We start from the raw sequence: 24,610 nt of genomic DNA, 5'->3' as shown, positions 1-24,610 counted from the left end.
AACAATCATCCTGATTTCAAAGTTAGAAGAATCAGGAGTGACAATGGAACTGAGTTCAAGAACTATGTCATGAGAGCATTCTGTGAGGAAAATGGGATCCTACATGAGTTTTTGTAATATCCGGGATATATCGTGTAATTATTTTTGCTAATAGATAATTATTATATGTATTCAGTATCTATTCTATGAATTATTTGTTAAGTGTTAAAAATGTTTGAATGTTTAAAAATGTTATTAATTGAGTATTTCAATTTTTTTATGTCCAAAATAAAATATAGATAATTGTCATATCTTCCTAATTATTTTTATGTTAATTTATAAATTTATAGGAATCATATGGATTTTTTTTAAACGCTTGTTCCGGGTATTTAAAACCTATTTTATAAAAACGGGAACCAACCACCGTTAACCGTTTTTACGTTTTAGAACCCGAAACTCTTCCAAGAACTCCTTCCTAACCTAATTGCAATATTCCGAGCATTTTCCATGTTTCGACTTTTTCGATCCGGCGTACGGTTTGTCCTGCGCGGGTCCCGGCGCAACATTTTCGATACAATATTCGTTTCGGTAAATCAATAAAACCCGTATTTTCGATAAACGGGAGCTTTTTATTAAACTATCCCAATTATCACCTCATAGTACGTGTAACCAGGCGCTGAGACCAAGACCGCAGTACAAATTGTACTGATTTGGATAATTATCCCGAAAACCGATACCGTTTGGATCAGTTTTTATAAATAAATGTACCGTTTTATATCCGGAATGATCCAACGGGATACTAATTCCCCGTAATTATAAATAGCCTTTTACCGTATTTTATTTCGTATCAAAATCATTTGCAGACAGATAATTATATAATTTTTACAGAGAAAAATCATATATTCATAAACCTTTCTGAGAATCAAACCACAAATTCAAGGTGTTAGTGAAATCCGTTTGGAAAGTTGGAGTAACCAATTTGAAGGTCTCAAGGAGTACTATCAGATTCCAGGACCTGTTTTACTGCAGAATCAAAGGTTGATTTTTTATAAATTTAATTATTTTCGAATTATTTTCATGAAAAATATGAATTTTTGTTCGGATGATTGTTTGTATGATTTGATGATTGCATGTTGTAGAGCTTGTTTTACTGATGATTTTGGTATATTATACGTCTGATTTGGAGTCCAATAACATGTTCAAATTTGAGTTTGATTTTCGAATTTCAAAATTAGGGTTTATAACCCGTATGAATGTTCTTAATTGAAATTTGGGGGTTTCTTATTCTGGAATAGATTGATGTTGTGATATAGTGGATTGTGTTCTCTGTAAAATTTGCAATCCAGTCGTATAAGTTTCATGAATCAACGAGGTCTGTAGAGAAGGGAGTTGTGTTTTGAATATTTCCGAAGTTCGCCGGAAACTGGCAAACTTCACGGCCAAATTCCGGCCAACTCAGAGATTGTTAGATCGATTTGATTGCATGGTTATGTTCCTGGTAATCCGTAGATGTGATCTGGAGCTTGTGGTAAGGTGAGGAGGCCGGAATCGTGTTCTCCGGCCGCCCCTGTGTTTTCCGGCGACTGGACTGCAAAATTGCAGTCTAGTCCCTGTAGTTTTGTAGATGATGAAGTTTAGTCCCTGAAGTTTCCAGACTTTGCAAAAATTGGATTCCTGTTTTAAAAATGTTTAAAAATCATATTTCCTATTTATTTTTATTATAAAAATCCGTTTTTAATTTCTGAAAATTATAAAAAATTATTATTTTAATTCCGAAAATTATTTTTAATTCACAAATAAATCTGAATTAATTAGTTAATTAATTTCAGTTAATTTTTAATTGATTAATTAGTCAATTAATTTGAAAATTAATTGCTTAATTGATTTAATTAATTATTAATTACTTTTTAATTAATTATTTAATTAGATTTAATTATTTAAAAATGATTTAAAAATTTCGAAAAATAGTTTCGAGCTTTAAAATATTATTCTAAATTATTTTCAAGGCTCGATAATTATTCTAAAATTGTTTCGGAGCCAAAATTGGCCAACCGAACCCTGTTTATTATTCAAAAATTGATCCAACGACCCGTTTTAATTCCGAAAAATGTTTTAAAAATTATTTTAAATACCAGAAAACCTATTTATGACCCGAAATGTCTCTATAAATGATATGTCATTGATTATGTGATGTATTATGTGTGATTTGTTGATTGACTGTCGGTTTATATATTCGATGATTACTGTTTATGGCATAACTTTCAATCCGTTAATCGGATTTGTGTGAAACGAAGGGTAGATAAAAGTATGTGTTGAACAAAATCGTATGAGTGGAATATTGATAGATACTTATGATGCCTAGCAGAGTAAGCAAGGCGTAAGAAAGAGAAGCAGGTGATCAGAAAATAGAATTGACATGTAGAAATTACAGCAAATGAGCAGAGATTAGAAGCGAGGCATTGAGAAACAGATGAATGGTGGTTGAATAGAGTCGTAGACACGTACAAGTGAGGTTGGAATCAATTATGATAAGGCAAGTACTTCTAAACCTTTCTCGAGATTTATTGCAAATATTTCTAAATTCTCTTGTGACCTATTGTTAATATTCAAAATAGCTCTCTTTTATATTGGAAATACTTTGAATCCTCCAGCCTTGAACCTGAGCCACATCATTTGATCTTTGAGCCGTAAGCCTTATTCTTTGTGAACCATTTCTTGTGGATTTACCAAATATTAAACCACACAAATACGATACTACTCCACAAATATATATCCATCATATACCAAACACTGCAACAAAATTGTTTAGATATATAAAAACTTTTATACTTAACCATACCTTGTGATATCAAAGCACTAAAACTTTGGAAAAACACTATTCATCTAATACCCGATTATCCTACCGGCTGAAGGCCACTTCTTTTATGTATTTTGACATACCCTTTTTGGTAACTATGAACTTTTACCATGCTCTTTTACAAATGTTTTATGGTTATTGATTATGATCTCGTTTTATTGAACTCTATTGTTTATCATATTGAAATGCTTTAGAATTGGATAGTTTTCTTTGTATGGACCAGATTCGTGGTCAGACCATATCGATGTTCAAGTTAGGCCAATGTGTGCCTTGGATCCAGTAGTTAGAGCAGTGTTGTGTGCTTTGCTCGGGGTTAGTGCGTGACTGATCAGCAGCCTAACCTTGGTTTAAAAACTTAAAAGGAATAATCCAATTCTATTGATTGTTTAACAAGAAACTTGATTCCTTTGAATCATCTCATTTATTATTGTCTAACCTCAGTTATTGATAATATGACTTGCTGAGCTAGTTAGCTCACTCTTGCGAATCTTTTTATATATTCTACAGTTAAGAAGGATACGGTTGATAGCAAGGTTTCCCAGTTCAATGTTCGAGCTAGGATTCCAGATTATGATTGATCGAGCTAGCAGGAGCTTATGGCAGTAGTGAGATAGCAAGGTTGTAAGAATGATTTTATTATCAATTGTAAGTTAAATTAGTTGGGATTTGGTACGATATAATAATTAAGGTTGTGGCTTGTTTTCATACTTTAACCTGTTGCGATCCGTGGTTTTGTGAAGCAGGGTCATTATAAATAATATTTCTTATACAGGTTGATATATTATGTTTGTGTTGTGGACCCCAAACTTCTGACCCGGGTTTGGAGGGCGCCATAGGTTGGTATCAGAGCTACAGGTTATAAGTCACTGAAACAAGCCTAGATTGTCGGGATTGGGTAGAGGGTTAGGATTAGGAATAGGAAATAGAAAGATAGGTCATTGTGAGGTTGAGTGCGACTGTATAGTAGGTCTCCGGCACGGTTCGTGTTGCGATTCGGGATTCTTGACTAGCGACGTGATATCCAGGCAACGGCAATGGCAGATCCTGATTTCCCTGCATCAACTGATCTTTTGGAACCTTCCGATTAAGGATTGTTATCTTCTCCCAGATTCGATTTGCGCCTTGTTCTCCATCAGTATTAATGGTATTACTTTCTGTTATGACAATTGCGCCTCTCCAAGTGATTCAACGCTATTCTATCATCTCTCGATATGAGACTATCTATTCAAGAACCTTCATTTGCTTATTCTTGTTCTTTTGAACATTCAACTATGAATGTATCTTTTCTGTCTATTATACACCATATTCTACATCCTTAGTTTAAAAACCTTTCTACCGAAACAACAGCGTTTACGAGAAGGGACGCGATAGCGGCAGTAAACGGTGAGTATTGAGATATAAATTAAGGTGAGAAGGAGTTTAGAAAGAAGATTCAAGTGTTCTGGAGGATGGCTGTATCCGGTTAAAAGAAGCTATTAGTAATTAGGCCACTCATGACTAGCTTGTGGAATGGAGTAGATAAGTGTTGAAGAAAGAGGGTTAGAGGAGATGAGGGATCTGAAGATTTCTTGAAATTAATGATGTTGTAATGATGTGATATTAGCTGACTTGTTGACTATGGGATAGTCTGTTCCACTCAATGATTGCAAAGTGGTTAACGGGAGTACTACCAGTATGGGAGCCTTAATGTGAAGCTGCGAATAAGATAACATGCAACGACAGTTGAAGTTTACATCGATTAAGGAAGATAATAGACCCAATGAAGGAGAGGGAGATAAATGGAAGTGAATGGACCTTTGAGTGATCATTTCTTTAACTTGGTATTTGGTCATAAGAAGGACAACAACCAACTCATATAGTGAGGACAACCAGAGGTGTGATTTTCAAAATTTTCAAAATTTTTAACAAGTTTTCGAAAAAGATTTTTCCTCACAACATTTCTAAAAGCCTTTTCGAATAAAATAAGTTTTAAACATCGGTTGTCAAGTTACTACTTGAGTTTCTTGTTTGTCAAAAGGCTCGGATTAGCTGGAAGGATATTATTTTAGATTTAGTATTGTTAATTCAGAGGACGAAGTAATCTGCGATTATGAGGAAGTTGGTTATTCCTAACAAGAAGGTACAAATATTGTTTGATAAGATTAACAACAAAACCAGCGTATGGAATAACTATTCATCCAATTACTGGGATTATCAGAGTTCGAAGAATTCATTGATTAAACGGAAGCCTGAGCATGACTGAAGAAGATTGGGAAAATTTTCAGACTCTTCTAAAGGAAGAATATTATTAATAAAATGATCATTATGTTGAATGATTTACGGTTATTCCAAATTTGAAAGAGGAAACTCAAGGTTATCTGATAAGAGCGCCATTATGATCAATCAAACTCGAAAGATGAATACAAGTTAAATGTGGATGGTGATCAATGGTATCATTCTTGTCCTCAACATTATATCGTATATTCCTTTTTAAATCCTAAAAATGTATGAACTCCTTTTCTTAATAAATTCTTTCTGATAACATCAAAACGGAGAATTTTGCATTCCTTTCAAATTTAATTGTTCCCCTCGGGTTTTGCTTTCTGATTGGGATAAACAGTGTTATGATGAAACACTTTGTTGGAATGACAAAGAGTCGGGTGGGACGCCACCTAATCATGTGCTGTATGCCACACGGTATGAAAGACTGGCCATCTTCAGTACTAATGTGGTTGTCTCATTCATATTCAAATCATTACTTCTTCTTTCTCTTCAACTCTACGTTTATTAAAATTGTGAATCCTTCTATTTGTTTCGTTGTACCGTTGTTCTTTGCGAGAGTTTTTCAAACAAAAGTTAACGTATTATACACTCAGCGGGCAAAGTCTCATCTACCTCGCATGTATGGGAAGGAAACAAGGGCATATGGTGAAAATTACAAATCACTGTCCCTAGCCCGGGATGCCTTAACAGTTAAGGGAATCTACTTCAATAAGGGATACGTCTCCGAGAACGAGAATTTGTGATATGTTATTTAGAATATGGATATGATGACGTGGAAGATTATTGCGGATACCTCATGCGTTAAAGTATTAAAAGATATGGGAGCAACTTGATCATATATTTCTCAAGGTTTTATTGATAAGATGAATTATCCTGTCGAATCAATAAGTCTAGGACTAAAGGACTAGCAAATTAAGAACGTGCAGTCATTAATATGTAAGTACCAATGACGGAATCGATATTTCTGGCATTAAGATGTGAAGAATTGATATCATTTGAGATAAGAAGATTTGATATTATTATAAGGAGTGGATTAACTATTCAAGTGTGATGCCCAGGTAAACCGTCGTGACGGAAGATAGTTCTGGAGACGCCAAAGGAGAACAGGAAGAAGTTTAAAGGACAAAGGAAAGTAAAGAATTTGTTAAAAATAATTTAAGATTACAGTGACCAAAATATAAGTGCTATGGCGATTATAAATAAGAGTTAGGAGCAGACCGAACTTGAAGATTTTATAGTATCAAGACATATTTCCAGATGAGTTACCAATATTTCCTTTAGATAAAGAAAATGTGTTTATGATTGATTTAGTACGTGAAATGAAGCCAGTGTTCAAAGCCCCGCGCAGAATGGCACCAGATAAAATGAAGAAGTTACCAGAGCAAATGCATGAGATGATTAAAAGAAAAAGCAACTGGACCTAGCGTACCCCCTTAAAGTGCATCGGCACGATGTGTTAATAAGAAAGATGGAAGGGTGAGATTATGTGTTAGCGAAAGCTCAACAAGTTTACTCTCAAGAGCAGATATCTGTTACCTCGAAACCAATGATTTGTTTAACTAAATGAACTAAGCAAGGTATTTTTATAAGATTGATTTAAGACTGGGTATATTACCAAGTGAAGATTGAACTTATGGACATATCAAAAATGATTTTCAGAACTCCGTACTGTTGTTATAAAATTCTAGAAATGTTAGTGGGATGAACTGATATACCAGTGATATTTAAATTTGATGAGTAGAATTTTGAAGGAAGAATTTGGATAAGATATACTTGCGTTAATTAAGAAGAACCATGCAACCTATACAATGATAGCTGAGGAGTCAAAGAAGAAAGAAGCAGTATAAAAAGAGTTTACCAGGTGAAAACTTTAATGGCAGGAGGTATAATTCTTAGTATAGACAGTCAGTAAGGAGGAGACAAAAAGGGGATTCAACAGAAAAATTTAAAGATAGTATGAATGAAGAAAGACCAGAAGCACCAACAAAAGTAAGAAGTTTTATCATGGGCTAGTTATTATTGGAAATTTGTGCAAGATTTCTTGAAAGTTATAATATTAGAGATGAAGTTAACCAGGAAAAGCAAGAAGGTTATATGAAATGGAGAAGGGTGAAGAAATCTTTGCGGAGTTAAATGAAAGAATGGTTACAACACCTATTTTATCACTTTGAAATCATCCGGGAGATTTGGTAGTTTATAATGATACTTCTCGTAAGGGATTAGGATGTGTGTTGACGCAAAACAATAAAGTTATTGCATATGCATCCAGATAACCGAAACCTTATGAGCAGAAGTACCCTACTCATAATTGGGAATTAAAAGCAACAATAATATTCATTTTGAAAGATTGGGAAATATTATAAGTATAGAGAAAGATGTGAGATATATACGGACCACAAGAGATGAAGTATGAACTCTCTAGGAGAAGCAAATAGTAGTGGCAAGAGATGAGCAAGAAGGAGAGAGAATGAACATAGAGACTGTACCAGAAGAATTATCTATGGAATTCTAGAAGTTGGAATTGGAAGTCAGAGTGCATGATCCAAAAAGGAGTGAGAATATATAAGTATAACTTTTCAGTCGGGATTGTTAGAAAAGATAAAGAAGTGTCAGGAAGAGGTAGTAGATCAGGATATAAATCATTTAGTATGGGAAGAATAGTGCACGCAAAAAGGACGATCAAGGTATTCTTAGGATTTCTTCTAGAATTTAGATTCCACCAGTGATGGAACTGAAGAATGAAATTTTACAGGCAGTTCATAATTTGAGGTATTCAATCCATTCAGGGAGTACCAAGATGTATAGAGATTTAAAGGAAATTATAGGTGGTTAGATATGAAGTGAGGAATTGTGGAATGAATTAGTAGATGTTATATATGTCAACAGAGTTAAAGTAGAGTATCAGAGATCAAGTGGATTGCTACAGTCACTGGAAGTTTGGAAGTGGGAGCATATCACCATGGATTTCATAGTTGGGGTTACCAAGCACAAAAACTAATCATGATGCCATTTGGCTTATAGAGGATAGATTTACCAAGTCAGCTCATTTTCTGCCTATAAACGAAAGATTTTCGCTCGATAAGTTGATCCATAGGTGCCTGAAGGAAATTGTAGTTCGTCATGAAATTCTTGTGTCTATCGTATCTAATCGAGATCCAAGATGTAATTCGAGATTTTGGAAGAGTTTTCAAGAATGTTTAGGAACAAGATTGAATATGAGTACGACTTACCACCCGCAGACGGACAGCTAGAGTGAAGGAACGATCCAAACAATCGAGGACATGCTACGTGTTTGTGTATTGATATTAAAGGAAGTTGGGACAAGCATTTACCTCTGGTAAAATTTGCTTACATTAACAATTATCACGCCAGTATTGGGATGCCACCCTATGAAGTCCTTTAGGAACGCAAATGCAGATCTCCAATGTATTGGGATGAAGTAGGAAAATGCAAAATACTCGGACCTGAATTGGTGCAGCAGACAAAGGAAGTTATTGAAATTATCCAGAAGAGATTAATAGCCGCACAAGATCGTCAGGGGAAATATGCAGACCAGTCAAGAAAAGACACGGAATTTGAAGAAGAAAGCTTGGTATTATTGAAAGTATCACCGTGGAAAGGACTAACGAGGTTTGGAAAAAAAAAGGGGAAGCTAAGCCCAAGATATGTCAGACCTTTTGAAATCCTAAAGCGCATTGGTAAAGTAGCTGACGAGTTGGCGTTACCCCCGCACATGGAGCACATTCACAATGTTTTTCACGTATCGATGCTCAAGAAATATAATCTAGACTCCAGGCATGTAATAGAATATGAGCCAATAGAGCTTCAGGCAGATTTATCATATGTATAGAGAGTCCGATAGAGATTCTAGAGGAAAGAGAGAAAGTATTGAGAAATAAAGTGGTAAAGTTAGTAAGAGTATTGTAGAGAAACCCAAAGGTTGAAGAGTCAATCCTGGGAGTTAGAAAGTGATATGAGAGAAAAGTGTCCTCATTTGTTTTCTTAGAAGATTCTGAGGACAGAATCCTTTTAAGGGGGGAAGGATGTAATATCCGGGATATATCGTGTAATTATTTTTGCTAATAGATAATTATTATATGTATTCAGTATCTATTCTATGAATTATTTGTTAAGTGTTAAAAATGTTTGAATGTTTAAAAATGTTATTAATTGAGTATTTCAATTTTTTTATGTCCAAAATAAAATATAGATAAATGTCATATCTTCCTAATTATTTTTATGTTAATTTATGAATTTATAGGAATCATATGGATTTTTTTTAAACTCTTGTTCCGGGTATTTAAAACCTATTTTATAAAAACGGGAACCAACCACCGTTAACCGTTTTTACGTTTTTAGAACCCGAAACTCTTCCGAGAACTCCTTCCTAACCTAATTGCAATATTCCGAGCATTTTCCATGTTTCGACTTTTTCGATCCGGCGTACAGTTTGTCCTGCGCGGGTCCCGGCGCAACATTTTCGATACAATATTCGTTTCGGTAAATCAATAAAACCCGTATTTTCGATAAACGGGAGCTTTTTATTAAACTATCCCAATTATCACCTCGTAGTACGTGTAACCAGGCGCTGAGACCAAGACCGCAGTACAAATTGTACTGATTTGGATAATTATCCCGAAAACCGATACCGTTTGGATCAGTTTTTATAAATAAACGTACCGTTTTATATCCGGAATGATCCAACGGGATACTAATTCCCCGTAATTATAAATAGCCTTTTACCGTATTTTATTTCGTATCAAAATCATTTGCAGACAGATAATTATATAATTTTTACAGAGAAAAATCATATATTCATAAACCTTTCTGAGAATCAAACCACAAATTCAAGGTGTTAGTGAAATCCGTTTGGAAAGTTGGAGTAACCAATTTGAAGGTCTCAAGGAGTACTATCAGATTCTAGGACCTATTTTACTGCAGAATCAAAGGTTTATTTTTTATAAATTTAATTATTTTCGAATTATTTTAATGAAAAATATGAATTTTTGTTCGGATGATTGTTTGTATGATTTGATGATTGAATGTTGTAGAGCTTGTTTTACTGATGATTTTGGTATATTATACGTCTGATTTGGAGTCCAATAACATGTTCAAATTTGAGTTTGATTTTCGAATTTCAAAATTAGGGTTTATAACCCGTATGAATGTTCTTAATTGAAATTTGGGGGTTTCTTATTCTGGAATAGATTGATGTTGTGATATAGTGGATTGTGTTCTCTGTAAAATTTGCAATCCAGTCGTATAAGTTTCATGAATCAACGAGGTCTGTAGAGAAGGGAGTTGTGTTTTGAATATTTCCGAAGTTCGCCGGAAACTGGCAAACTTCACGGCCAAATTCCGGCCAACTCAGGGATTGTTAGATCGATTTAATTGCATGGTTATGTTCCTGGTAATCCGTAGATGTGATCTGGAGCTTGTGGCAAGGTGAGGAGGCCAGAATCGTGTTCTCCGGCCGCCCCTGTGTTTTTCCGGCGACTGGACTGCAAAATTGCAGTCTAGTCCCTGTAGTTTTGTAGATGATGAAGTTTAGTCCCTAAAGTTTCCAGACTTTGCAAAAATTGGATTCCTGTTTTAAAAATGTTTAAAAATCATATTTCCTATGTATTTTTATTATAAAAATCCGTTTTTAATTTCTGAAAATTCTAAAAAATTATTATTTTAATTCCAAAAATTATTTTTAATTCACAAATAAATCTGAATTAATTAGTTAATTAATTTCAGTTAATTTTTAATTGATTAATTAGTCAATTAATTCGAAAATTAATTGATTAATTGATTTAATTAATTATTAATTAATTATTAATTAATTATTTAATTAGATTTAATTATATAAAAATGATTTAAAAATTTCGAAAAATAGTTTCGAGCTTTAAAATATTATTCTAAATTATTTTCAAGGCTCGATAATTATTCTAAAATTGTTTCGGAGCCAAAATTGGCCAACCGAACCCTGTTTATTATTCCGAAATTGATCCAACGACCCGTTTTAATTCCGAAAAATGTTTTAAAAATTATTTTAAATACCAGAAAACCTATTTATGACCCGAAATAGTCTTTATAAATGATATGTCATTGATTATGTGATGTATTATGTGTGATTTGTTGATTGACTGTCGGTTTATATATTCGATGATTACTGTTTATGGCATAACTTTCAATCCGTTAATCGGATTTGTGTGAAACGAAGGGTAGATAGAAGTATGTGTTGAACAGAATCGTATGAGTGGAATATTGATAGATACTTATGATGCCTAGCAGAGTAAGCAAGGCGTAAGAAAGAGAAGCAGGTGATCAGAAAATAGAATTGATATGTAGAAATTACAGCAAATGAGCAGAGATTAGAAGCGAGGCATAGGAGAAACAGATGAATGGTGGTTGAATAGAGTCGTAGACATGTACAAGTGAGGTTGGAATCAATTATGATAAGGCAAGTACTTCTAAACCTTTCTCGAGATTTATTGCAAATATTTCTAAATTCTCTTGTGACCTATTGTTAATATTCAAAATAGCTCTCTTTTATATTGGAAATACTTTGAATCCTCCAGCCTTGAACCTGAGCCATATCATTTGATCTTTGAGCCGTAAGCCTTATTCTTTGTGAACCATTTCTTGTGGATTTACCAAATATTAAACCACACAAATACGATACTACTTCACAAATATATATCCATCCTATACCAAACACTGGAACAAAATTGTTTAGATATACAAAAACTTTTGTACTTAACCATACCTTGTGATATCAAAGCACTAAAACTTTGGAAAAACACTATTCATCTAATACCCGATTATCCTACCGGCTGAAGGCCACTTCTTTTATGTATTTTGACATACCCTTTTTGGTAACTATGAACTTTTACCATGCTCTTTTACAAATGTTTTATGGTTATTGATTATGATCTCGTTTTATTGAACTCTATTGTTTATCATATTGAAATGCTTTAGAATTGGATAGTTTTCTTTGTATGGACCAGATTCGTGGTCAGACCATATCGATGTTCAAGTTAGGCCAATGTGTGCCTTGGATCCAGTAGTTAGAGCAGTGTTGTGTGCTTTGCTCGGGGTTAGTGCGTGACTGATCAGCAGCCTAACCTTGGTTTAAAAACTTAAAATGAATAATCCAATTCTATTGATTGTTTAACAAGAAACTTGATTCCTTTGAATCATCTCATTTATTATTGTCTAACCTCAGTTATTGATAATATGACTTGCTGAGCTAGTTAGCTCACTCTTGCGAATCTTTTTATATATTCTACAGTTAAGAAGGATACGATTGATAGCAAGGTTTCCCAGTTCAATGTTCGAGCTAGGATTCCAGATTATGATTGATCGAGCTAGCAGGAGCTTATGGCAGTAGTGAGATAGCAAGGTTGTAAGAATGATTTTATTATCAATTGTAAGTTAAATTAGTTGGGATTTGGTACGATGTAATAATTAAGGTTGTGGCTTGTTTTCATACTTTAACCTGTTGCGATCCGTGGTTTTGTGAAGCAGGGTCATTATAAATAATATTTCTTATACAGGTTGATATATTGTGTTTGTGTTGTGGACCCCAAACTTCTGACCCGGGTTTGGAGGGCGCCACAGTTTTCAGCAGCAAGGACTTCACAACAGAATGGATTAGTGGAAAGAAAGAATAGATCTCTTATTGAAGCTGCAAGGACAATGCTTGAAGAATCAAAATTACCAACATATTTCTAGGCTGAAGCTGTCAACACTGCATGCTACACTCAGAACATCTCTCTGATTAATCAAGCAAAATGCAAGATACCTTATCAATTGTTCAAGAACAAGAAGCCAACTCTGAACTTTCTTCATATTTTTGGCTGTAAATACTATATTATGAGAAATCAAACTGATCAAAATGGGAAGTTTGATGCTAAAGCAGATGAAGGAATTTTTGTTGGATATGCTGTTGGTAAATCATATAGAGTCTACAATCTAAGAACCAACATTGTTGTTGAATCTATACATGTTGTGTTTGATGATAAAAAGATTGAAGGACTAAAAGATGGAGATTACCATGAGAGCCTCAAATTCGACAATGTTGAGATGGTCAGTGAGGAAAGTGATGATGAAAGTGATCAAGAAACAATGTCTAAGGATAATGCAGACAAATTTACTACAAATGAAGCACAAAATTCAACATCCGTCGAGTTACATAATGCTTCATCCGTCGGAAGGCAATCTGTATTATCCGTCGGAAGACAACCTGCCTCATCCGTCGGTACTCAAAATTCACCATCCGTCGGGTTATCAAAAGGAGTAGGAAGTCAAGGCAGATCACCCATAGAAAGCACCCCAATTTCAAATCAAAGATCCACAAACTCAGGGGGAGTTTCTAGCAATCAAAACTCAATCACACATCAAGACATCATTGAGGTCTTTTCATCTAGGGCTAATCTACCTCAACCAAGAAAATGGACAAAAGATCACCCCTTTGAACTGATTATTGGTGATGTTTCTTCCAGAGTTCAAACCAGGAGAGCAACTCAAGAAGAATGTCTATACAGCAGCCTCCTGTCTAAGGAAGAACCAAAGAAGGTAGAAGAAGCCTTATTAGATCCTGATTGGATTTTAGCTATGCAGGAGGAGCTAAACCAATTTGAAAGGAATAAAGTATGGAAGCTGGTACCCAAGCCTAAAGGAAAGAATCCAATAGACACCAAATGGGTATTCAGAAACAAGATGGATGAAAATGGCATAGTAGTAAGGAACAAAGCAAGATTGGTTGCTAAAGGCTATTGTCAGCAAGAAGGGATAGATTCTGATGAAACATTTGCTCCTGTTGCAAGACTTGAAGCCATCAGAATCTTCTTAGCCTATGCAGCCCATGCCAATTTCAAGGTCTATCAAATGGATGTCAAAAGTGCCTTTCTGAATGGAGATTTGGAGGAAGAAGTGTATGTAAGTCAACCTCCTGGCTTTGAAGATCCAAATTTCCCAGAGTATGTCTACTATCTATTGAAAGCACTTTATGGACTGAAGCAAGCACCTAGAGCCTGGTATGACACTTTATCAAAGTTCCTTTTGGAAAATCACTTCACAAGAGGTACTGTAGATAAAACTTTATTTTTCAGAAATGTGAATGACTCTAGCATACTTGTTCAAATTTATGTAGATGATATTATTTTTGGCTCTACAAATGAGAAACTTTGTAAAAAGTTTGCCAAACTGATGCAAAGCAAGTATGAAATGAGTATGATGGGAGAACTAACTTACTTTCTTGGTTTACAAGTTAAGCAAGTTAGTGATGGAATATTCATTAGTCAAACTAGATATATTTTTGATCTTTTAAAGAAGTTTGATCTAATGGATTGCACATCTGCAAAAACTCCCATGGCCACTGCAACTAAGCTTGAACTAAACACTAGTGAAAAGTCTGTGGATATTTCAAGTTATAGAGGCATGGTTGGCTCACTTCTGTACTTAACAGCCAGTAGGCCAGATATAATGTTTGCTACATGTTTGTGTGCTAGATTTCAGGCTGATCCTAGAGAGTCTCATTTGATAGCTATTAAAAGAATTTTCAGAAATCTCAAAGGAACACCAAACCTTGGCATTTGGTATCCTAGAGATTCTGGTTTTGATCTAACTGGTTATTCAGATGCAGATTATGCAGGTTGCAGAATTGATAGAAAAAGCATAACAGGAACCTGTCAATTTTTAGGAGACAAGCTTGTGTCCTAGTTCAGTAAAAAGCAAAATTCAGTTTCTACTTCTACAGCTGAAGCTGAATATATTGCTGCTGGCAGTTGCTGTGCATAGATTTTGTGGATGAAAAATCAATTGCTAGACTATGGTTTGCAAGTTGAAAGGATTCCTATTTTCTGTGACAACACAAGTGCAATTGCCATCACTGAAAATCCAGTGCAACATTCAAGGACAAAGCATATAGACATCAAGTACCATTTCATAAGGGAACATATAATGAATGGTACTGTAGAGTTACATTTTGTTCCAAGTGAGAAGCAACTTGCAGATATTTTTACCAAGCCACTGGATGAATCCACCTTTTCTAGGTTAGTAAGTGAGTTAGGTATGCTTAATTACTCTTGAATTTATCTGAATTACTCTTGCAAGTTGAAAAGAAGCCAGAAATTTAGTTGATTTTTAGTCTTGGATGAAATTTTGGCTAAGTCAAAATTTGTCTCTCGACGGATGACCATTATCCATCGGGTTGAGTCTTCCGTCGATATAAAAATTGTAAATAATAATCAATTACTTTTCTGGAATATTTTAAAGCTCGACGGATAACATTTTATCCTCATCCGTCGAAGTGTCTAAATCTTAACCGTTAATTCCCTGAACATTATCCATCGAGTATACTTACAGGTTATAAGCATTACACGACGGATAATGGGTGGAATTTTTAAAGTTTATTTTAAAACGGTAATTTTAGGCAGTTTCTATTGGGTAATTTATTTCTTTTTATTATTTTTTATCCGTTGAGTTTGAGCAAAGTATAAAAGCCTATTTCATTCTAATCATTTTCTTTTATCATTCTCAAATTCAACTGTCTTATTTCATTCTCTCTCAAGCAAAAATCCTCTTTCTCTTCAAGCTTTTCTTCCCTAACAATGGCACCCGTAGTAAAGATCATGTCACAGACTGGGTTCATCTATGAGAAGAACAACTTCACTCCCTTGGTCAATAAGGGGATTCAGCAATCTGAAGACTATCATAAGATGATGGACTTCGTGAAGAACTGCAAGTTAAGTTTTGCTATGCTGGAATCACCCACAATTTATTGTGAAGTTGTTGAGGAGATGTGGACAACAGCAATCTACAACTCTACTGACAAAACCATCACTCTGACCATCAAAGGTAATGTTTTCTGTATCAATAGTGATGTCATAAAAGCATGTTTCAAGATTCCTGATGACAATGTTACTGCACCACACACTGACACTGATATTATCAATATGCTAAATTCCATTCATTATGCACTTCCTACTGCAAAATTAAGTGAAATTAGAAGACTAGGTCTTAGGAAGGAATGGAGTTACTTGTGTGATGTAGTAACTAAGGTCTTTTCTGGAAAAATCAGTAATTTTGATTCTGTGAACATTTCCATGCTTAACATGCTATACATGCTAGTTACAGACAAATATTACAACTTAAGTGATCTAGTTGTGTATGAGTTAGGTTACAAACTAGGTGACTTAGCCAAAAGAGGAAAGAATATTTACTATGCTAGATTTTTTATGCTTTTGGCTAACCATCTTTGTGAAGAGATTGTACTTGAGAACCCAACCAACAAATTAGCATGTTGGGTTCAAGAGAGAAGAATCATTGCAGATTTGAACAGGGCCAACCATCACAAGGATGTGCCAATGTTCTATTTTCCTGTAATGCTGTCACCTCAGGTAAGTGAGGTAAGTTCATCTACACTCTCAACTATTCCAATCCCTTCTATTTCTTTGACTTCAGGCATAGCTATGGCAACTGTGACAATGACCAAACAGTTGCCTACCAAAGCTGCCAAAACAACTGCAATTCTTAAATCCAAATCAAAGAAAACCCCCTCTGGTATCTCTCAAAAGGTACCAGTTGAAAAGTCTACCAAACACAAAGAGGGGAGTGTGAATGAGGGTAAGATAGGTGAGGGAAGGGGTGAACATCAAAGAAACCCCAAGGATAAGGTTGGAGAGATAAGTGAATCCCAGCCTAGCCACACTGCAGTTTCCCAACAAACTGCAGTGCTTAAAAAGGATAGAAGCTCACTTCTAGCTGCATCCTCCCAAAAGGATGTGGCTATTGAACAAAGCTCTCATCCAAGTGCACAGGCCAAGAGGGTTAGGGACACAAGCCTACACCAAACTTACACTAGAAAGAAGAAATCCAAAACAACTGGGGATGCACAGGACACACACTTAGTGCAAACTGGTGCTAAAGACACAGTCCCTGCACCTTCTCAAATTCAGATTGATGTGGCTCCAATAAATGTGGAGTCACAGCCAAAATCTCTCTTTATAGAAGCCACTGAAACACAATACTCACCAACCAACTCCCTGAAGTGGACATGATAAACACTTCAATTCCTGTTTCCCCTTCTTTAACTCTGTTGGGAAAGCCAAAATCTAGTGCAAGTGAGCATCATCTTTTAGATGATTTGTTGGCTCACTTGCCAATTCTTTCTGATTCTATTGTGACATCTGTGCCTCAAATAACCTCAATCAACACAGAGTCAACAATAATTTCTCTTCCCACCTCATTCATTTCTACTCTCTCGATGGATATTGCTCATCCGTCGAGTAGTGATTGAATCCCGACGGATAAGCTTAACAGCAGTTATCCATCGGATAGCTTTACCACTCACCCGACGGATATCATTTATCCGTCGAGTGTCTCTGCACAACTTCAAACTTCAATAATTTCAAGTGCAGAAGATTTGGTGGTAATACAATCACTCTTAGGACTGAGAGAGGAGAGTGTATTGAGTGAGAGGCTGGGTTGCTCCCAGGAAAAAGGAGAGGAAAAGAGTGAATCTCAGCAATCCATTTATTCAGGATTGGAAAAAGTGAGTGAGAGGAGTCCCACCTTAGTAGGTGAAGGTGAGGGTGTGAGGGTGGGGAGCCAGGGTGAGACCCTGATGCAACAAAAGAGAGAACATGAGAGAAAAGCAGGTACTGGAGCAATAAGGATGGAGCCAGCCATTGCTAGTGAGTCAATGATTGTGGATGATGCTGAAAAGGAAAGACAATTTCAGCAACATTACAAAGCTGTAATTGATAACATTTCCTTGGATGCTGACACTTTTACTCACCCTATTTCAGCCTATCAACTGTTGGCTGCTCAGGGCAATGTGGAGGCAGAGCAGACTTTACACTTAGTGCACACCACAGAATCTCTTCAAAGAGATAAAGCTGCTGTCAACAGGATGCCTCCTCAAGCTGGAGAGCCATCTGAAGAATTTGGAGTAAATTCTGATGATGATGACTCTAGTTCTTTGAATAGAAGCATGAACTTCACGGGGAGCTGAAGGCCAAAGTTCTGCTTTAAGTTTACCTGAATGGGCATGGGCAAAGGACTTTACACCAGGATAATTTGAGGTGTCTTTGGTAAGACAAGTAACAGCTATTCAGCAAGCCCTTCAGGAAGTTTCAGATGCAGGTACCAAGGCTGTTCTTAAAGCTCATCTAGACTCCTTGCACTTAATGAAGATCCAACACTCCACACAGAATATCAGTGTGGATGAATTGAAAAAGGAGATAGTTGACTTGAAGACATACAACTCTGAGAAACTGGATTCACTAATGCCATATGGTATCATGCATGATTTATTACAAAGGTTGAGAAGAGAATCAGATTCTGAAAAGAAGATAGCCAAGCTGGAGACCAGAGTTCAAGTTATTGAGAATTCAGTGGCCCTACTTCTTCAAAATCAACAGACTCAGACAAATCTTCTCATGCAACTGGCTAAAGCACAAGGCCTAACTCCTTTACTTGATAATAACAAAAAGGGGGAGAGAGAATCAAGTAAGGGGGAGAAAGGACCAACTAAGGGGGAGAACATTGTAGTTCAAATCATCAAAGTAATTGTACCTTCAATTACTATCTCCAAGCCACCAGTTGCAGATGGTATAGATCTTATAAATACAGCAACAACAAATTTGAAAGATGCTGATAAAGAAGAGTTGACTCTGATCAACTGGAAAAAGATTGATGAGGAAATACATAAAAAGTTTCAATTAGTCAAGGAACCAGATCAGTCAGCCATCCATCACTCTCTTGTCAAGCCAATCAATGTGAATGAGATGAGCATGAACTATCTGGAGAAAGGATAATCTTCCTGCATCAAGACTACAAAGGTTGAGATGATTCTTAAACCAAGGGCAAACTATCCAAAGTCATCTTTGAAGAACCCTATGAATACTGTGTATGAGACACCCAAGCCTGATGAAAAGAAGCTTCTGTCAAGATCTATTCTTCTCTACAAAGATCCAGCTGATTCAGCCTCAAGAGAGAGAATCGCAAAGATATTCAGAAATGGGAAGGAAATTTGTGTGGTAGATGGACATCCACAATTTGCTCAAGCAAAGGAAGAAGAAAAAGCCAGATTAAAGCAGGAAAAGAGGCAAGCTGCTCTAGATGCAAAAAAGTCTAAACAAAAGAAAGAACATTTTGCTATCTTGACCAAGCTACAGGCTGTGAACTCTTCTCAACAAATTCCCTCTCAACCAACTCAAGCTACTGGATCAAAGAAGAAGACTGAAGAACAGAAGAAATCTCCAAGAAAGAAAGAATTGGCTAAAAGAACAAAAAGAAAGTTGGATATTGTTAACAAGGAATTGGAAGATCAATTTCCAATGGAATCCACTAAAGCTGAAACTCAAGCATCAAAGCCCTCTGTGGTATTTAAAGACATAAGGGTGGTAGACCCCTATAGGAACATATATGGAGAGCCTATTGTGCCAAAGGACGAGCCAATAGAGTGGGATAAATTACCAATTCCTGACTTCAACTTGCCAATTCTCACCAAGCCAAGAAGGACAAAATCAAGGGCAGTCAAGAAAGTGAAGCTGTCACCTCTCAAATCCAAGGCAGTAGTCAAAGCTCAACCCAAGATCAACAAGGGAGACTACTTGTACTTGTGTGACATCAAGGAATTTTCAGACCTAAACCTTTATCTGGAGGAGCTGGATGAGGTAAGGGCAATTGATGCATACAGAAACCTACCTGAAAGGTTGGTATTCAAGTACAAATGAGGAAGGGAGATTCAGTGGCCTCTTCACAGGATACTTCAAGAAAGCCAAGCTGTGTTGATCAAAGTCTATTCATCCTTCAAGAAAAACTTTGGGTTTAATGTAACTGCAAGAAGATTAGTATTGAAGAAGATTGAAGAGCTAAGGAGTGTTAGAGCCAAAGACGCACTACCCAAAACTCTTATCATCCCATACACAGGGAGAAGAGTGCATCTAAGGCCCTACTGGCTGATGGAATTCATGGATGACAAGGGTGTGAGAAGATTCTTCAGACTAGAAGACCAATTGAGTATCTCTAGCAATGAGACTCTTTTGGAAATGCAAGAAATGTTAGATCTCTCAGAATCTGATGAATTAAAATTCCACAGACAGCTCCAGAATCAAATTGAAGAAAACAACAGAAAGCTTGGAAGAAGATCCAGACCTTCAAGAAACTAGAAAAATCTGCTCAGGCTAGAGGAGCATCTTGAATTGACTGTGAGCCAAACCTTGTATACCTTGTTTAAATTGAAGCACTTTCAGTTTTATCTACTTATCTTTAAAGATATATATTTAGGATGTTTTGTTATCATCAAGTGTCTCTTAATTTATGGCTACAATTCCAGTAGACATAAATTGGGGGAGATTGTTGTGAATATGTTGTACACTTGATGATTACCTAAACAAAACATCTAAGTAGATTTTACTTAGTGAAATAATGTAGCACTCGACTGGATAAGAATTATAGTCCCGACGGATAACTCAGGTTGAGTACCTTATCCATCGAGTGAGTAGCTTATATAATGATAAGTTTGTAGCACAGTGTTGTATGCACCTTTGTATAGAATCTGTAGTAGCATATAAGTCATGTTGACTTTAACTAGATATGCAGAATAGGTTGATTAACTATACATAAGCAATGTCTTGTAATTCTGTATAAGTGAAATGAAGTCAAGTGCCAAAATAGCTATCAACGGATGCTTAACAAAGCTTCGACGGATGATCAAATGACTTTCAACGGATGTTCAAAATAGCAGTCGACGGATGATCAAGTAAGTCATCGATGGATGATCTGAAAGTCGACGGATGATAATATCAAGATTCAAACATCAGTTGAACAGTGAAAGCTGACACACAGCCGTCGAGATTGGATACAAACACTGTGAAAGCCTATTAACTGGGTAATAGAGGACGAAAAGCAGCAAAGATCAAGACTGTTAGATTTTATATTTATTCAGTTCTTTTGACTTTGTAATCTTGGTAATATATATAAACCAAGAGAGTAGCAAATAGAAAAGAACTAAGAAAACTAAGTTAGCTTAGAAACAAACACAGAGAAATCTTTGTAAGCACTATCTTTAGCATTTCCTGTGTTCTTAGTTGTTCTATCTTGTAAAAGCAGCTCTGAGCATTTCTGCACACAGAGTTCTCTCGATATATTAATATATATCTCTGGTGGAATTGTTTAAATCCACTAGAAAGTTTTTAAAGACTCTTGTTTTTAATTACTCTTGTTTTGATTCATTAAAGTTTATATTCCGCATTGTGCTAATCAAAACAGATATATCTATAATTGAGTTGAACATTTTTATTTCAAGAAAAAGGTAAAGAATTCCATTCAACCCCCTTATGTAATTCTTGCTATATTGTTAAGGGACTAACAATAATGTTCTTGGTGACTTAAGGAAGGGAGTTCAAACACGGTGACAAGTTCAAAACATTATGAATCATCTTAGTTTTCTGTCTCAAATAGAACCTAAGATCGCAAACAAGGCTTTATTAGACGAGGATTGGATTTCTGCTATGCAAGATGAATTGCTCCAATTTACTCATAGTAAAGTATGGGAACTTGTCCCTAAGCCTCATGATAGTTCCATAATTTGGTACAAAATGGGTATTTATTAGATGAAAATGGAACAAAAGTTCGAAATAAAGCCAGATTAGTTGCACAGGGATATACCAAAATGGAAGGCATAGACTTTGATAAAAACATATGCACCGGTAGCAAAAATTGAATCAATTCGAATGCTATTGGCTTATGCTTGTCATAAAAATTTCAAAGTCTATCAAATGGATGTGAAATCTGCATTCTTAAACGGGATTTTGGAAGAGGAAGTATATGTGAAACAACCTCCCGGGTTTGAAGATGCAACACATCCCGACTATGTATATAAATTACATAAAGCTCTATATGGCTTATAACAAGCCCCAAGAGCACGGTATGAAAGGTTGAGCAAGTTCCTACTAGATAATAAATTTAAATTGGGAACAACTGATAAAACCTTATTTATGAGGCAAGTAAAGGATGATATATTGCTCATACAAGATATACATAGATGACATCATATTTGGCTCAACAAATGATGCACTATGTAAAGAATTCTCTGAAAATATGAGTAAAGAATTCAAGATGAGTATGATGGGAGAATTAAACTTCATTTTGGGATTGCAAATAAGGCAATCTGATGAAGGCATCCATATCTCTCATTCCAAGTATTGTAAATGAATGTTGAAAAAATTCAAAATGGATAATGCCAAACCTATCTCTACTCCTATGTCTACTTCGGATAAAAGATCCAAAAGAAATTCGCGTAGACACAAAAAAATATCGAGGAATGATCGGCAGCTTGCTCTATATAACTGCAAGTCGTCCCGATATTCAATATAGTGTTTGTAAGTGTGCTAGGTTTCAAGTAGCACCGAAAGAATCTCATTTATCCGCGATAAAAAGAATATTGAGGTATCCAAAAGGAATACCATTTGACTTAATATGTTTTTCTGATTTGGACTATGCCGATCATTTAGTCGATAGAAAAAGTACTAGTGGTACTTGTCAGTTTCTCGGTGGATGTTTAATTTCTTGGTTTTCAAAAAAACAAAATTCCGTATCCATCTCAACAACTGAGGCTGAGTGTAATAACTCGAATTTTTGAGACCTTGTAAAACGTTTAATGAATAGTAACCCTGACGAATGGGAAAAACTTTTGAGCCCACACTATGTAGTGCATGAGAAAATGAGTTTCGGAGTTGATATTATGATTATACATACCAAATGAGTGTATGTAAACGCTATTAGTTTTCGAAGAAGACGAACTTTGAAAAACGGCCGTATTTACGACTTATCGAGGATTACGGGAATCACAATATAATTACAAGATTAAAACCCTACGGATTTATATCCAAGTACGATAATTTAAAATATAAGAAATAAATACGAAAGGAATTACGTCGTGAACTATTTACATGTAAGTATTACGAAAACGCTTAAGCGACCGAGTGAACGCGTAAATAATTAAATAAACGTAACGCACTAAGTAACCATGGTAAGAAAGTAACCATGGTTACTTTATCAAATAGTGAGCTAAACATAGGATGATCAAGCAAGCAAGCCAAATAGTGTGCTAAGGAAGCTAGCACATGTAGTTTAGCTTGTAAACTAGCAAGCTACTTGGATTTATCCCCAAGATTTGCAAAAAGAAATAAACCTAGGATTCTATACTAGGAAGAATAACAATCAATAGAAATATATCACCATCCCATTTCCTATAAGCACCCAAGGAAGCAAGCATAAAACCCCCCCTTCCACATTACTTCCATTCGACCATTTCATCCAACCCAAGAAATCCAATTCAAAAACTCAAGTTCTAGCCATGGTAAATCATCCCATTACTTCTCAAGCTTCCTAACAACCAAACTAAGGTAAGAAAATTCTTTTATCTCTTTTTATCAAGGTTTGATGGGTGAAATAAAATCAAGAAAGTTACTAGTGAATAGTACGGATAGTAACACTTCTTTGGTTTCTTGATTTCAATGGTGATTTTAGATTCCAAAAATCATACCAAGCACTTCCAAGACTCCACCATCCTCAATAACACATCTCAAGATTTCAAGAAAGGTAAAAATCTTTGGCCCAACTTTATTTAAGATTCATTTTCAAGATCCATTTAGTATGTAGTTGTAAACCTAGTTTTAGAAGTGGTGTTGTTAAAATCTTGATGTTTAGTTAAGTAGATGTGAGGTTGATTGTTGTTGCCTCAAGAACATGATTTTCTTGAGAGGAGTTTGTGTGTTGATGATTAGATGATGATTGTTGGTGGTTGTGTTAAGAGTTAGGGCGTAAACGAAACCCCGATCGTAAACGTAATTCCGTTAAAACGAACAAATCAGTTATTTTAAGTTTCTGCAGAAAGTCCCGAAGATGTAAACTGTAGTTTTGTGAAAAATAACCCTTGATTATGATAGAAAATGTTATAAGGATCGTTTAGGCGCTTGAATCGCTTGATTTCGATTTACGGATCAAAGGTTATGGCCGTTTTACTAAAAGTGATTTACGCGACAAAAACTGCTACGAATTACGTATTTTGAAAATATAAAGGATCAACTTACGAATGTTCATAAATCATGAAATTTTTACAGAGAGTAGTATTTTGAACTTCCTGACTTCCATAAAAATTTTAAGTGAAAATAATGATTTTTCAGTTTTATAAAAATATCGGAGCCGAGATCGCGCGATTAGAACTCCACCTCGAGATACCTAGGCAAGTTTACGAAACCAACTCCATTTTAGTGTTGTGTTGTGAAAGAATTATTTTATTATCATTGCATAAATACCATTCTGGCCATGATACGTAGTGATTGAACTTTTCGCAAAATGTAGCGATGTTGTACGATAAGTATATATCAGTAAAATATTTAATTCCGCTTTAAGCGTGACGTATGATTACTAGGACCGAGAGTCGGTCAGGATTAAGATGAAAACCCGGGAATCATTACGATGATATTATAGGGCAATTACAAGTCCATA

Source organism: Apium graveolens, chromosome 3 (assembly GCF_009905375.1).
Source record: "Apium graveolens cultivar Ventura chromosome 3, ASM990537v1, whole genome shotgun sequence".
NCBI lineage: Eukaryota > Viridiplantae > Streptophyta > Magnoliopsida > Apiales > Apiaceae > Apium > Apium graveolens.
This window is presented reverse-complemented; position numbering follows the sequence as displayed.